Below are 18,314 nucleotides of genomic sequence, written 5' to 3' on the forward strand. Positions count from 1 at the left end.
GTTTGGATCACTTTGTTATACTCATAACTAAGGAAGAAAAGGGGATAAGTTTGCTAGTAGAAGTAGAAAATGTATTTTTGTTGGGTACCCATATGGTAAGAAAGGTCGAAAACTGTTTGATTTGGAAACAAGAGGTTTTTATTTTTAGTTTTTTGGGGATGTCGAGTTTGTCAGACAAAATATCCTTTTGTTGGTGATGGTCCTACTCATAATGAATCAATCGTTGATTTTTTTAACCAAGTAATGAGGTGTTGTATAATGTCTTAGAAGATGAATTAACAAACCTATCTAAAAATAGTCTTGAATCAAATATAGAAGTCAAGGGGGCTGAGATAGACAAAGGCACAATAGAACCTGCACTTAGTTCTAGTGCACTAACACCCGCACATGAAGATATAGATGTTATCCCTAATGAGACTAGTCTACTTGGTAAAGGACATAGAACAAAGTAGCCCTCCACTTGGTTGCATGACTATGTAACCAACACGATCTAGAAGTTGAGCCTATTCTCCAATTCACCTTCTCCAACACATCCTTCAGGTGCGCCTTATCCCTTAGCACACTATGTAAATTGTGACAAATTTTCTTTGGCACATTGTATTTTTCTTACAGCAATTACACAAGATCAAGAACCTACCACCTATGCTGAAGTTGTAAGGGATAGCAAATGGAGGGAAGCCATGCAAAATGAAATCCAAGCTCTTGAAACCAATAGTATATGGACAATGACACCTTTACCCCTTGGGAAAAAGGCATTTGGTTGCTAGTGGGTATACAAGACAAAGCATAAATATGACGGAACAATGGAAAGATTTAAGGCTTGGTTGGTCATCCTTGGAAATCACCAAGTAGAAGGGGTAGATTATATAGAGTCGTTTGCTCCTATTGCAAAAATAGTTACGGTTAGAATAGTGTTGACTGTTGCAATAGAGAGAAATTGGGAACTGCATCAAATGGACGTGCACAATGCTTTCTTGCACAAGGAGCTCCAAGTTGTCCACTACCTTCAAGAGCTATGGATTTACTCAATCCCTCTATGATTATTCTTTATTTGTGTTGCAGAAATCGAACTTGAATCTTTTAGTTCTTGTCTATGTCGATGACCTTATTATTTGTGGGAACAAACATGAAGTCATTCATCAATTTAAGACTTACCTACACACTTGTTTTCACATGAAGGATCTAGGAAGCTCTCATGTATTTTCTTGGACTTGAGGTAGCTCATTCCTCAACTGGTATTTTTCTTTGCCAATAAAAATATGCATTGGATATAATTGTTAAAACTAGTCTTCTTGGAGCTAAACCAGCAAGCCCACCACTAGAACAAAATCATCACTTGGATCTTGTTGATGGTCCTTTTCTTGATGATCTTGAGCAGTATAGATGATTGGTAGGACAACTTATTTATCTTTGTTTCACGAGACTAGAACTTTCATATTGTGTTCATACTCTTTCTCAATTTATGTAGCAACCAAGACAAGAGCATTAGGAGGCTGCATTGGGAGTTGTTTGATATTTGAAAGGCAACCCTGGTCAAGGAATTCTTTTGCGCAGAAAAAGTGACTTAAGATTATATGGTTGGTGCAACTTTGACTGGGCTAGTGTTCCCATCACACGATGATCTCTTACAAGGTGGTTTGTGCTGTTAGGATAGCCACCAATGTCTTGGAAAACCAAGAAACAATATATTGTATCACGTTCATCTATAGAAGTTAAATACCATTCATTGGCAACCACGACATGCAAGTTGAAATGGCTGAAAGGCTTTTTATCGTGCCTCGGTGTCTCACATCCTCAACCTATGCATGTTTTTTGTGATAGTCAAACAACCCTTCATATTACTAAAAACCGAGTCTTTCATGAATAAACAAAATATATTGAGGGTGATTGTCACTTTGTTCGAGATGAGATTACTAATATGAACATCCAACCAACTTATGTCTTAACCTTTACATAAGTGGCTGACATTCTTACTAAAGTACTTCGTAGATCACAATTTCTTTCCTTAATGGCCAAGTTGGGCATCCATAATCTACATACATTCACCAAATTGAGGGGTATGATAAGATTATTGTTTCTATACATATGTAACCGAACCAGATTTCCTGCTTAAACTTTAGCTAAAATTGTTAGACATATCAGAAAAGATATGTTTATTATTTTTTAGGAACCGAATCTGGCCAAAATCTATTTGATACTAATTGAGTTGATTTAGGAACCTATTAGGAGTGGTTTCAGGAGTAAATATTGTAGGCAACTCTTGTATATAAACTAATATAGCATATCAATGAAAAGGCAAAGTTTTGTTCTCTCATTTTATATTTTATTACACACACGTGTATATATATATATATATATATATATATGGGAAAGAGTCAATTTATTTCAAGAATAAGTATACTTAAATTTACTTTACTCAATAATCTATGTTTTATGTCAAATTTTAATAATTTAATCGTTGAATTAAAAATTCTTAATGTCATGATGATTATATGTCAATTTGAACTCATGAAATGGCGTATTAAATAGTTTCTTTTGATTTTTTTCAAAATTTATAGACTTAATTTATGCATTAATAACTTTTAAGTTAATGGTAGGATTGTAAAAATTTGATGTAAAACATGAGTTATTACATGAAATAAATGTAGGTGTACTCTTAAAGTAACTGGATCCCTCTTCTAATTTTTTAGATTTGAAAATAAGTAAATTTAACTAACTTCATCTTATTTAATGTATTATTTCAAAAAAAAATACTCCTTATATTAAATGTAAATATTATTTTTAATAAATATTATTAAAGATAATTTCGAAAATAAAGTTTAATTTTTGAATGAAATCAATAAAATTAAATAAATTTAACTAATTTTTTAATATAAGTGAATTTAAAGTTTTTTCCCCTTGTATATGAGTGTAAAGAGATATACACCGAAAAAGTCAAATTTTATTGTTGAGATATTTTATTGTTGCGTTGAGAATCATTTACACACTTTGTTACTAAAGTAATCTTCATTGTCAAGTAAAATTCAAGTCCATTCTATTAAAGACAAAGTAAGTTCATTTTCAGTTATAAGGGCTTGGCATACGTGGGAGTGAAGCAGCTCATTGCATACTTAATTACGAAATGATGCCTGGCGCGTGATATCTGGGATCTGGCAGATGTCTATTTTCATCCAAGCTTGTGTATTGGTTGGAGGGTCTTTGGATTGATTTGAATTTGGATAAAACTTTAATATAAATTAATTAAATTTAATTATTTTGAATTAGTTTAGATTTTTTTTTCTTTGATTGATTCAAATAGAATCAATTTGATGTTAATTGGATTGATTGTGTTTGTATATATTAAATTTTAAAAAAATTAATTAAAAAATATTTTTTCTCAAAATAAACAAATATTTTAATATTAACTAAAATTAATATATTATCAAAAACTAACTTTAATTGATAGGTTTGTAATATAATTTCTTTTGATTTCTATTTGTTAATCTACCTTAAGATTTTTAATATAATATAGTGTATGAAAATGACATTTAATATATTGTAATATAAATTTTTTTTTTAATTTTCTTTAAGTATTTGATAAAAGGAATGAAAAAGTCTACATATTGTAATACAAAAATGTGACACCTTTTATCCCAAATATCATAATATACAAATAAATAAAACTAAATAAAAAGTCTTTCATAAATAAAATCTAACGTGTTTAACATAGAAGGTATGATCACATTTTCAATAAAATAAAATCAACTGAAATCTCATTGAAATCTATCACAAGAAAACTAACAATTAACCTAAAACATGACAAAGGTAATCTCTAACTAAGTCCCGATGTCACATTCTATTATTCTATCAAAGCATAACCCTTCTATTTAGACTAAGTCTCGTCATTGACATCCTCAACATCATACTAAAGATCACCTGAAACAACATACAAGAAAAACAACATACAAGAAAAACAACACAAAATAAAGAGAGTGAGAAACATCTATGGCTCACGACATAAGATGTAGTTGAGCAGTCAAACACAAATAAGACATATACCATTATAACAAGCATATCGATCATATAACATATCTCATTCATTCACAATGTGACAACTGAATACCACATAGTATTAAAATACATTATGCAATAAACACAGACTACGCATTATCATGCATGTGATACTAGTAAAATCATCACATATTACACTTGTGCATAATTGCCACTAACAATACACATAGAGTAGCTTAATTAGAAGTATATGTCGAGTCACACCGTCAACACACTCTCAATAGTAGGATATACTACTAGAGCCTGGTCGGGCTAACTGAATCACGCAAGATACATTCTATGCACACAAAGAGTGAGACTAGGACTTCCAAATCAAGTTATCCTCAAGGTTGGTTCCCAAGTTTTTACACAAGGGACTTTCCCTAGTGATATATTCCATATCATACCCATAAAAACACTTTTATGGATATGATGCATGTCAAACAGACTCTATGTATAACAACTCATGATCTGACTAATTCACATATGATAAGTTTTATTATATCACATTATCATATCATTTCATTATCAACTGATCCCAATATAGCAATTAACAATTCAAATATATCAATTAAATATTAGCAGTTAATTACATAAGGAATCACATCACTACAACTCACAAATAACTCACTATCATATCTATAGCATACTTATATACCATAACTAGTTATCAATATTAATTACTAAAATGATTACATATGTTTGCAAATTAAACATAACAATTACAGAAAATCATTCGATTCACCTCAAGACAAAATTATAACGAGATTGTCTAATTATATGTTAACACCTTGACCATAGTCACTAATTAAGTATTCAAATCAATAGCTTAAGTAGTCTAACAATCTTATCAATATCACTCATTAAGTCCTTAGACATTACTATCATCAAAACACTTCAAGTCATTAACCACATCAAATTGCATCATAACTTATTAACAATTGTTTTCTATCATAATTCATCCTTTTTAAATATTGATATAAGTACCTCAAACCATTCATAAGACCAAACACTTAAAGGGTAAAGTTATTCATCATCCTCATTTACAAACTACATTTCCATAACTTAATCTTCTAAGACCTGTGGTCCAAACACCCTATATATATATATATAAAGTTGATCCTAATTTTATTATGAAGTTAAGATAATTATCTCTAACTTCTATGTTGACCTCGAGAGCTAATTATGTCATCTACTATTTTAAAAAATTACAAAATCACAACATTTCAACCTAAATCTAACCATCTCACCTTTTCTCACTAATTTGACTATAACTCAAGTTCTAGGCCTTCTTTTTAAGTGATTCCCACAATATTTGAAAGCTGACATCTAGGACTACAACTTTCATGAAGATTTGAAAACCTATTTTTTTCATTTAAGTCTACTTGAAAGGCTTACAACGTATGCATATTATATTTCAGGCACAAAACATGAGGTTCATCTTTTAACTAACATAATTCGATCATTTCTTAACATTTTTATATGATTATTGAGTCTAAATTGTAGTGCTAAATGTTTAATTTCTAACCCAACAATCGAAAATCAATTTCATTAACCACTCATAGAGAAAATAGATAAATACTAAGGTATATTTATACCAAAATTTTTAGAACGAGACACAACGCACATTCTGTTGAGCACTAGGGGGATTACCACACATATACACATGTCTCCACATTGGTGAGATATTATCCTCTTTGGGCCCAAGCCCTCACGGATTTTCTTTTGGACATCATCCAAAAGGCCTCTCAACCAATGGAGACAAGTGAGTGTATATAAACCCATGTTCATCCTCTTGTTTGAACGATGTGGGACTTTGTTTGCATCCCAACAATCCTCCCCTCAAACAAAGGACCACTAGGAAGACTTTCGACACAAGGGATCCCAAACTTGGATCCACCTGCCAGCCATCATACCTGTTGATCCGGTCACCTCATACCATAGGCTCTGATACCACTTATTGAGGACCGGGGAGTTACCAGGCATATACACATGTCTTCACATTGGTGAGATATTGTTCGCTTTGGGCCCAAGCCCTCACGGATTTGCTTTTGGACATCACCCAAAAGGTCTCTCAACCAATGGAGACAAGTGTGTGTATATAAACTCATATCCATCCTCTTGCTTGAACGATGTGGGACTTTGCTTGCATCTCAACACATTCAAACTCTCCTCTCCTAGTCTAATTAATAAAAACAGATTAATATAAAATAAAATAAAATAAAATAAAGTGTGGAAGAGAGAGATTAAATCGCTCAACATTCCCCAAACGACTGAGTGGTCTGAACTTTCTACATAGTGAAGAAACATCAACGGTTGAGCCCCGGAGATGCGTTGAGCCCTTTAAGGTTAGATCATGGACCCAAAATGCTCAAGACTCTCCAAATGGCTGAGCAATTTTGGACTTTTGAAATTCCTTGCTCTTTGCCTTCAAACCGTTTAGTGCTTTACCAACGACCGAATGGTTTTGGGTTTGAACTATACTTGCTTTTTCACCTACAAGACTACAAGCCTAAAATAAATATGCAAATGTCATCAACTCTCAACAAAATATATAATTTGATATCCTTTTTATTCCAGTTACAAACATAGAGAGTTTACTTAACAATTTCATATCAAACTAGTTAGATAAGTGTCTAAAATGATCAAATAATTAAGTAAATTAGACATTTATCACCTTCTACAACAATCAATTAAAATGAATTATGGCATCTTGAAATGAAATATTATATAATAATTTTAGAAATTTTGAGTTTTAGAAATATTATATTAAGGTAAGACTCAACCTCATGTAAGATGAAAGTCAACCATTAATTTTTATGATGATTTTCAATAGGATTACAAATTGTCTATTTCATTCCTAACTCTATTTCGCATAAAAAGATATAACGTACAAGAAAAATAGAATTTAAACATATTATTTACTATTGACTGAAATTTACTTGAAATAACAGCAAACCTTACTTTTTATTTAATGAGTTGCACTACATAATTTGTGATTTTTAAAATTTTTTAGCTAATTAAAATAGTGTATGAATATGCCATGTTGCAACTCTTTTATACATTATTTGTGTAAATGGTTTATTATATTAGCAATTAATTTGAAATCATTCAAAATATATATTTTTTAAAAGAATATAATAAGATTAAAAAATTTATTATATATAATAATTTATTATTCTTTTTAGCGAAAATTTGTAATTATATAATATGATAAAATATTTAAATTAAATTCTTATTTAAAGACATATATGTCACACTTTGTTTCATTACTACATACACTTAAACGTGGTTAACTTTTTAGATTCTATAAAATATAGTTTTTTTTTTATTTCTTTGGTCACTTACAAAGTTTTTCTTTTTATTTCTATTTTTTATTGTTAGATTGATTATTGAATTTAGAGAAAAATAATAAAAAAAATTGTAAAGACTGAAAGAGAAAAATGAAAAAAATTATAGAAATCAAAATAAAACCAGATTAAAGTCAAAATTACTAAAGGATGATGGAACAAGCAAGTAGAAGTGGTAGATGATCTTCTAGATCTCCATGCTTCCTCCAAGTCCACGCGAATTCCTTTAAGGTTCCAAGAGATGATGAACACTTCTAGATGTGTGAAAATGCAGCTGAAACCGTGATGGATTTGTCTCCCTAAAGAAGGAGCAAGAAGCACTAAATCACAAACGAAGGATTCCTTTGTGAAGGAGCTTAAGGAGGGAGAATTTTCCTCCAGATTCTTGAGACTCTTTGAGAGAAATCTCTGAATAGAAATCATATATCATCAAAAAGTGGTTAGCTATAAGGAGTTTAGATATATATAAGAGTGGAGAAGCTTGTGGGAGAAGTTAGGTTAACTAGAGTTTAAAGTAGACCATTGTATGGTCACTTTAAACTCTAGTCACCCAAAATTTGAATTTGAAATTCAAATTTTGGGTGCCTTGGCTGGTCACACACAACCTTCAGACACTCACACGGATTAGATATCCAATGAATGTGATTTAGGTTGCATTTCATTTGGTTTTGAGGCATGTGGACGGCACCTAGGTTTGATCTTCCATGCATGCTTCAAATTCAAATGAAATGTATTTCAAATTACATTCTAATGCACATTTAATCCCTTCTATTATAAATGGTCCTAAACTACATGACCTAAAATACAAGGTAAAAAATAAACTAGATCATAATTCCTAAAATAAAAAGATAAAGAAAATAAGACCAATATTGGCAAAATGAATACAAAGACTTAAACCTATCCTATGTACAATGTAGCCTCAAAATGTGGTGGTCCATGAGAAGAGTAGCTTGGGCTTAGAAAGCCCACTATCCTCTAAGCTAGCTCATCCCTCGTGAATGCTCTTGGTCATAGTTCTAGTAATTAGGCCTTTGGCCCATGGTCTTCCATCATCCCCTTCGTCTTGAAAGGGATTTATCCTCAAATCTATAGGTTCTTCCTCTTCATCATCAATACCTACAAAAGGAATAAGATCACTAACATTAAATGTAGTACTTACTTTATACTCATCTGGAAGATCTAGCCTATATGCATTATCATTTACTCTTTGGAAGACGTGGAAAGGACCATCTCCCCTAGGATTGAGTTTAGACTTCCTTTGAGAAGGGAACCTTTCCTTCCTCAAATAAAGCCAAACCCAATCACCCTCCTAAAAAATGAGGGTTTTCTTACCTTTGTCTCTTTTTAAGGTATATATCTCATTTTGTTGTTGAATATGGTCCCTAACCCTCTCATGTAATTTCTTCACAAAATCAACTTTAGATACCTCTTCTTTATGGAAATAATGATGAGAATCAGGTAGGGGTACTAAGTCTAAAGGTGTAAGAGGGTTAAAACCATAAACATCTTCAAAAGGAGAGATTTTGGTACTTTTATGGACTACCCTATTATAAGCCAATTCAATGTGGGGCAAGTACTCATCCCAAGATTTGTGGTTTCTTTTAAGGACTTCCCTTAACATAGTAGATAGAGATCTATTAACTGCTTCAGTCTGCCCATCAGTTTGTGGATGAAAAGTGGTTGAGAAAAGTAGTTTAGTGACAAGTCTAGTCTAGAGAGTCTACTAGAAATGACTAAAACATTTTATGTCTCTATCAAATACTATAGTTTTAGGCAGACCATGAAGTCTAACCATTTCCTTAAGAAAAAGCCTTGCTATGTTGCTAGCGTTATCTATCTTGTGGCAAGGAATAAAATGATCCATTTTACTAAATCTGTTCACTACCACAAAGATATAATCCATGCCTTATTGAGTCCTAGGTAATCCTAAAATAAAGTCCATACTAATATCAACCCAGGGAGAGGTAGCAACAAGCAAGGGTGTGTAAATGCCATGAGGCATTGCTTTAGACTTAGCTTGTATACAAGCTATGCATCTAGAGCAAAACCTTTCAACATTTTTCCTCATATGGGGTCAAAGTAATTTTTTTTTAAGTAAACTAAGAGTCTTGTCAACTCCAAAATACCCTATGAGGCCACCCTCATGACTTTCTCTAACAAGGAGTTTTCTAATGGATCCTTAGGGTATACAAATTCATCTTTCTTTATACAAATACCCCTCAGATACATAGAATCCTCCTTGAGACTTATGCAAACATTTGTTAAATGTTTCATTAAAATTAGAGTAATTGGGATACAACTCCTTAATGTGATCAAAGCCTAAGATTTGGGATCCAAGAGAGACAAGTAAAGTGTGTCTTCTTGACAAAGCATCAACAACTTCTTATACTTGATCACATATGGGAATTGTTCCAAAAAATCAACCCATTTTTCATGTCTCTTGTTCAATTTGCCTTGATCCCTCAAATATTATAGTGACTCATGGTTACTATGAATAACAAACTCTTTAGGAACAAGATAATGTTCCCAAGTTTCAAGAGCCCTAATCAAAACATATAGCTCTTTGTCATAGGTGGGGTAATTGAGTGAAGAACCTTTCAATTTTTCACTAAAATATGCAATTGGGTGCCCATCTTGCAATAAAATCGCCCCTATGCCAACCCCAGAGGAATCACATTCTAGCTCAAAAGTTTTTGAAAAATTAGGTAGAGCTAAAAGTGGTGCATGAGTGAGCTTATCCTTTAGGATTAGGAAGGCTTGCTCTTGTTTTTCTCCCCATTGAAATTCAACATTTTTCTTGACTATCTGATTTAATGGGGAGGAAAGTGTGGAGAAGTTAGGTACAAATCTTTTCTAGAAGCTTGCCAATACATGGAAGCTCCTAACATCTCCAACACTTTGAGGTGTGGGCCATTCTTGGATGGCCTTGATTTTCTCAGGGTCCACATGAACCCCATTTTTTCTTACTATAAATCCTAAAAATACTATACTATCTGCACAAAAAGTACATTTCTCTAAATTTCCAAAAAATGGTTTTCCCTAAGAATTGAATAGACTTTCCTTAAGTGTCCTATGTGATCACTTAGGCTATTACTATATATAAGAATATCATGGAAATAAACTACTACAAACCTACCTATATAATCCCTTAATACATGATTCATAAGACGCATAAAAGTACTAGGAGCATTGGTAAACCCAAATGGCTTAACCAACCATTCATATAATCCAAACTTGGTCTTGAAAGCAGTTTTCCATTCATCTATTTCTTTAATTCTAATTTGATTGTAACCACTTTTAAGATCAACTTTAGAAAATATAATGGCTCCATGAAGTTCGTCTAGCATGTCGTCAAGCCCAGGGATGAGATGCCTATATTTCACAGTGATGTTGTTGATGGCTTTACTGTCATAACACATTCTCCACTTGCCATCCTTTTTAGGAAACAACAACACTAGAATTGCACAAGGACTTAGGCTTTTGTGAACCCAACCTTTCCCTAACAATTCTTGAACTTGAGACTCTATTTCTTTAGTATCCTAAGGATTAGTCCTATAAGCAGGCCTATTGGGTAAGCTGGCTCTAGGTACTAAATCAATTTGATGTTCTATCCTTCTAATAGGAGGAAGGCCCATAGGTCCCTTGAGAGAAAATAGATCATCAAATTCTTTTAAAAGATTTTTGTCCTCAGTTGGAAGAGTCTCGTTTTCAAAAATTGTGACAATGCGTGAGAGTCCCTCTACAAAGAAGAATAAAGGAAGGTTGTTCTATCAAGAGATTTTGTTTAGAAAAAATTAAAGTACTCTCTTGAGGAAAACTTCTAGGGATGGGACTTCGTTCTCCCTAGTCAACTCCTTATCCTTATGTTTTAAGAACTTTTTTTCCCTCTCTTTTCTACCTTTTTTTGTTCCTTTTTCTCTTCATCTCTTTTGTGTTTCATTTGTACTTGATCCTCAGCCACTTGTTAAGGTGAGAGAGGATGAAACACAAATTTCTTTTCCTTATGAGTGAAGGTGATCTCATTAGTAAGACCATTATGCATCATTTTCTTATCAAATTGCCAAAGTTTTCCTAACAAGGTGTGACAAGCTTCCATTGGTACTACATCACATAAAACTTGATCTTCATACTTCCCAATGGAAAACTTGACCTTCACTTGTTGGTCAACTACTATGTCTCCATCCTTATTGAGCTAATGTAATTGATAAGGCTTGGGATGAGGCATAGTAGTTAAACACAATTTTTCAACCAACCTAGTGCTACAACAATTGCACCATGATCCACTATCTATAATGAGAGAACATGCCTTGTTTAGAACATTACATCTAGTATGAAAAATGTTCTTTCTTTGAGATAGAGTACCACTAGTTGATTGTTAAGGAGTCTCCTAATCATTAGAAGTTCTCCTTCATAAGGATAAGCCAACTCAAAATTAGACTCTTGCTCAGTTGTTTCATCCTTACTCTTAGTAAAAGAAGAGGTTGTATTCTCTTCTTGACTACTATAAGTGTCATGCCCCCTCAAGACCATGACTTTTTTTATGGGGCATTGAGAAGTAATGTGACCTCTCTCTAAAAACTTGAAAAATTTAATATCACTAGTCCTTGTGCTAGTGTGTGGAGTGACCTTTCCTTTTCCCTTATCTTTAGCTAGTTGCTTGAAAGGTTCTATAACATTTTTCTTTTCAAAAGATTTAACCTCCCTCTTGTAGTCCTTCTTATAAGATATAGAGTGGGAGCTTTCTTTCTTAAAAGAATATTTTCTTAAAAGTTGTTATTCTACCTTAATACAAAGTTGGACCAAGTTATTTAGGTCCCTATAAGGTAGTAGCTCCACTTTATCTCTTATCTCTAAGTTAAGACCACTAACAAATCTAGCTATCGTGGTTTCCTCTTCCTCTATTATACATGCCATCATCATGTAAAGCTCCATTTGTTGTCTATATTATTCTACACTCAAACTATTTTGTTGGAGCCTTTAGAGCTTATTCATACGCTCCATTCCATAATAAGAGGGAATGTGTCTCCTCCTCAATGCACTCTTTAAGTCATTCCAATATTGGATTATAGGGTCATTGTGGAGGCGCCTCTCTCTTTCCAAAGAGGTCCACCAGTACATTGTATACCCTTGAAAGCTAAGGGTTGCAAGTGAAACCTTTCTCTCTTCACTCACACGATGGAAAACAAAGAGTTGCTCTACCTTCATCTCCCAATCAAGGTAGGCTTCCACATCATCTTTTCCATGGAATTGAGGGAGATCCACCTTGGATTCCCTTGGCTTAATCGTTCTCTTAGGGGTAGGTTGATAATGATCACCTAAATTCAAGATTTTATTAGGAGATGAATATTGTGAGTGGGTGCTCCTACTCCTATGCTTACTCTTTATCTCATTTTTCAATTTTTCTTCTTGCCTAATTAGTCCCATCTCTTCCTCTAAGATAGTAAGTTAAGTCTCTCTTTCAATCTTTTCTTTGTCTTTTAAAATGGCTTCTTGCTTCCTCCATAATTTAAGTGATTTAAGCTCTTTAGCAAGGTGTGAAATACTTTTTGGAGAGTTATCACTTTCACTATTTCGGAGTTATGAGACATCTTAGACAAAAGAAACACACAAAAATATTTTTGTTAAAACAAATATTTTTGGTGCTAGACTTAGCACTTGGAGGTCTAAGTATACAAATTGAACTATGGAGGCAGATGAGCTACAAGGAGACACGTAATAACCAAGCCTCTTCAATTAAAAATTACTAAATCCCCTTGTACCTTGTCTTACACAAAACAATTTTCACAAAGATTTTCAAAAGAGAAAAATAAAAACAAGTTACTAAGTGTCCTAGCTAAAACATTTCCTAGGTGTTACTTTGGCCTTTGGAACCTTGGTAACACCACTAAACAACGTGTAATAACAAGATCAAAATTAAAAGACAAGAAGCTTAAACTAGGCATGTAAAAGCAATAACCTATGTGGGAGATTGAGAAGCACTAGAAGTTTTCAAGGACCACTCCCACAAGTTCTAATTGAATTACCTACTTGAAAACACTTGGGAGAGATGGAGATGTACCAAAGACACCTTCAAGACACTCCCAAAGGCCTTTTACACAAATCAAATTAAGAGTGCAAAGAAAGTTAATGAGGTGGCTGCACCAAATTAAAAGAACCAAAAAAAAAATCAGCCACCAAATTAGCTATGAATTTAGCAATGGATTTAGTGATGGAAATAATTTGACAGAAATTTCCATCTCTAAATCTGTTGCTAATCCTTGTTTTCTTTTCACAAATTTTACAAAACCAAATGATGGTCCAACTCTTGAAACTCAAACTCCATCTCCTCTCTAGTGTTTCACTCCACTCTATTAGAAGTACTCTTGATGTTGAATACTCCTTAGGTGTTTAAATTTTCAAAATGTCCAAGTTGCCAAAAGAAAAAGTCCTCCTAGACCTCCACAAACATCCTAAGATGCTACCCTTGTGCTAGGGCCTTCTCAAACCTTCAAAATAATATACAAAACACCACAAAGTAGTTGCAGGACAGAGGAGAAATAAAACTGAAAATGCATAATTAAAGAAAGCTAAACTCAAGAGGAATTAATGAGACAAAACTAGAAGGAAGGCCAACAAATTAAGACAAACTAAAATTAAGGCTAAAAAACAAAGCAAACACTTCAAGAGGAATCCTATCAATGGTTCTAGAGTGGATTACAAAACAAAAATCTAAGAATAAAAAGCATAAAACAGAATTTAAGAATTGAATTATGTTGCTGGACAGATTTGAATCCAAGAGCAAATTAAGTGTCAAACTTCACTTCTTTTGGCTTTTGTCTTTGTTTAATCTTTTGTTTTTGTTTTGTATTATTTTCTCTCTCTCTCTCTCTCTCTCTCTCTCTCTCTTTAATACTTTCAAGAGTTAATTTCCTTTTTCAAATGAATACAAATCTCGGATCCAAAGTAAAAAGAATTTTAGAAGAGGATTTATCAAACAAAGAGGTTCAACTTCACTTTTGTAAACTAGAACTCATCATTTTCAAACAATTCTTTTCAAGCATTTCATATACACATTTTCTTTAATTTTATCACACTTTTTTCAAACTTTGAACCTCTGTTTTCCTCTGTTTCCTTTATATGAAAAGTGAAAATTTTCATACAAGAGAAGAACCTAGGAATTTCATACAAGATAAGAACCTAGGAAGCAAAGTGTTTATATGACATTTTTTTTACAAACAATTCAAGGAGACATAATAGAAACCTAACTCTAAGAATTTGCTAGGTCTAATAGCAAATATGAACTCAAAAATGAAAGTAAAAAGCACTCAAAGCACATTTATGTTAAGCCAAAATAGAATTGCAATGGAAACAAAATAGAAATCAAAGCATGTTAATACTATATGATGGAATAATGCCAAGGCCAAGAAGACCAAGAGGTAATACATCGAAGGACCTAAGAGGAATGGGTTAGTCTTGAAGAACATAGGAGGATTGGGCCTACTTTTGGGTGAGTGGGCCTTAGCTCATCTTGGGCTATGGGCCTCTAACTAAAAGCCCAATACCTCTCATATGATTGTGTATACATAGTAGTTACTTGTATAAGTTTATGTTGCCTTTGTATTTGTAAGGCACTTTCTTTATTTTCTTAGAGGATATCCCTTTGGGATTTTATGATATGTTACTTGGGGACTTTTTCTCCATTTGACCTTGTATTAAGGGTCATTAATTTTCATATTTTTAGTAGTAGAAGTAGGGTGACAAATAGTAAGGTGTGTAGGTGTAACTAGTAATTGGGCCAGAAGTGGGCCTAGGCTAAATTTTACATATTGGGCTTGTTTTCCTTCATTTTTTTCCAAGGAATTAATTTAGCTCGGTCTCACCATCATTTTGTGAACCTAACTAAACCAATTCCAAGATTTTTGGATTGGACTAAGTGAAGGAAATCACCCTTGGCCACGGAGCTCACTTCCTTAGACAAATTGACTTAGCTTCTTCTACACACTTGGATAGCTTGTGCTACAAGCTTCTAACTTAGCTTGCTTCCCAAGCTTCTAAGTTATAAGCTTGCTCTACAAGCCTTCTAATTAACTAAACTGGTTAGCTTGAGTGTAAGAAGGCTAACCATGGTTCTCCTTGAACCATAGTTAGTCTAGCTTGCACCACGAGCTTCTCCCTCACTATATAAGTCTTTTCCTTGACTTTGTAAACAATTTTGATATTAATGAGATCATAATTTTCAAAAATTCTCTCTACTTTCAAAGGTCTAAACCTAGGAGAAAGCCTTCTCCTTAAGAACCTTCACAAAGGATTCCTTCCTTTGTGCCTTGGTTCCTTCTTCTTCTTCTTTAAGGAGAGTGTTGTGCCTCCATAGATGCATCCTTCAAACTTTATAGAGTTTTAAACTTTTTTCTTGAAGTTCAATACCTTAATAAAATATTGTACATGAAGAACGAACTAGGAGAAGATCAACAATCACTTCTACTAGTGTCTTCCATCAATTTTGGTATCTAGAGGCATGGTTGCTCTTGAGGATATGTGTCTCATTTTCTTCTCCTAATTTTTGGTCATGTTATGTCTTCTTTTATTTCTTGTAAAGTTTGTTGAATAGATCCAAAATTTGAAAAAAAATTTGATAGATCTGCATGTCTCATTTGTTGTCTGGCTCATAAATGTTGCTTGTTCCTTAATCTTGAACCAAACTGTGTTGTGCCTTTAGGTTTCTTGTGCGTGTGATTTTTGTTTTGCTTGATTCTTCTTATTGATTCCTAATTCATGTGTGAACATTGATAATAACATGTGTTTTGATTTTTGAATCCTAAAGTTTTGTCTAGAAGTCATGTGTAGTTCTTTTACATGTCATAAATTCCTAGACTAGCTTGTTTGAACCTATAAGTCTAACATGTGTTGATTCAGTTTTGATTTGAATATATTCTTGTTTTAGCTGAACTTAAATGTGCTTTTGAGCGCCTTTTACTTTCATTTTTGAGTTTATATTTGCTTTTAGTTTTAGTAAATTCTTAGAGTTAGGTTTCTATTATGTCTTCTTAAAAAGTTTGTCAAAAATATGTCATATACACTACTTGCTTCCTAGGTTCCTTATGTGTCTGAATCTTTTTTTCATTTTTTAATCAAAAGAAACATAGAAAAACAGAGGTTCAAAGCTTAGAAAAAGTATAAGAAAATCAAAGAACATGTGTGCTTGAAATATGTGAAAGAAATGTCTAAAAAAAATTGTTGAATACTAGTAGTACACAAGTACTTGTGAACCTCTTTGTTTGCTAAATCTACTTCTAAATATTTTTCACATTGGAAGCAAGACTCTTATACATTGATAAAAGGCATTAAACTCCTGATTACATAAAAAAAAAGTGAGAAAAAGAATTCAAAAGAAAAGCAAAAGAAGAAACAAGAGTAAAAGCCAAAAAGGAGTGAAAAACAAAATCAATTAGCTCTCGATTTTCAAAATCTGTCCAGCATTTTAATTCTTTGTTTGAATTCTATCTTAAGTTTCCTACTCTTAGATTTTACTTTGTAATCTACTCTATATCCATTGATAGGAATCCTTTTGAAGTGCTTGCTTTCTTTTTTAGCCTTAATTTTAGCTTGTCTTAATTCCTTGGCAATCTTTCTAGTCTTGTCTCATTAAATTCCTTTTTGAGTTTAGCTATTTCCTAATTGCGTTGTTTCAATTTTTTATTCTTGAATTCTAGTAGCTAGTAGGTGTGTTGATTGCTTATTTGAAGGATTGGAAGGCCTAAGGTACAAAGTTAGCATCTTAGGATGTTTGTGGAGGCCTAAGATATTGTTTTATCTAGCTGTGGAAGATTTTTGAGGTATAAAAACACCTTGAAGCCAATCACCATCAAGATTGTTTCAAAGAAAGAGTGAAATGCTAGTGAGGAGCTGTTGCAAGGAGATGGGAGCTGAATCTTAATTTGGAGAACTTGAGAATTTTGAAGAAATTTTGAAAACAAGAATTAGAAACAGAAATTAGAGACGGAAATTTTTTGTCACTAATTGTTTCTCACTAAATCCGTCTCTAATTTGGTTTCTATTTGTCTGGCTGATTTTTTGTTTTGAAATTTGGTGCAGCCACTTGATTTAATTTCCTTGCATTTTAGTTCAATTTTTTTACAAGGCCATTGGAAGTATGTTGAAGGTATCTTTGGTACATCTTCATCTCTCCCTAGTGTTTTCAATTAGGGTAATTCGTTTAGTGCCTGGTGGGAGTGGTCCTTGAAAGCTCTTAGTTCTTCTCAAGACCTCACATTGGTTTATTGCTTTCCACGTCTACTTTAAGTTTTCTGCAATTTAAGTTTTGATTTTACCTTTTATATGTGTTTAGTGGTGTTACCAAGGTTCCAAAGGCCAAAGTAATACCTAGGAACGTTTAGCTAGGACAATTAGTAATTTGTGTGTTATTTTCTCTTTGAAAAATCTTTGTGAAAATTATTTTGTGTAAGACAAGGTACAAGGGGGTTTAGTAATTTTTACTTGAAGAGGCTTGGTTATTAAGTGGCTCTTTGTAGCTCATCTCCCTCTACAATTCAATTTGTATACTTAGACCTCCAAGTGCTAAGTCTAGCACAAAAAATATTTGTTTTTGAAAATCTTTGTGTTTGAAAACTCTTTGTCTAAAATGTCTCATAACTTCGATTATAGAGAAAGTGATAGCTCTCCAAAAAGTATTTCTCACCTTGCTAAAGAGCTTAAATCACTTAAACTATGGAGGAAGCAAGAAGCCATTTTGAAAGAAAAATAAAAGATTGAAAGAGACACTCAACTTTCTATCCTTGAGGAAGAAATGAGATTACTTAGGCAAAAGGAAGAAAAATTGAGGGATGAGATAAAGAGAAAATGAAGGAGTAAAAGCACCCACTCACAATATTCATCTCCTAATGAAAGTCTCAATATAGGAGACCATTATCAACCTACCCCTAGAAGGACTATTAAACC

The sequence above is a fragment of the Cajanus cajan genome, chromosome 8, assembly GCF_000230855.2.
Source record: "Cajanus cajan strain Asha chromosome 8, NIPB_CcT2T_4, whole genome shotgun sequence".
Taxonomy (NCBI): Eukaryota; Viridiplantae; Streptophyta; class Magnoliopsida; order Fabales; family Fabaceae; genus Cajanus; species Cajanus cajan.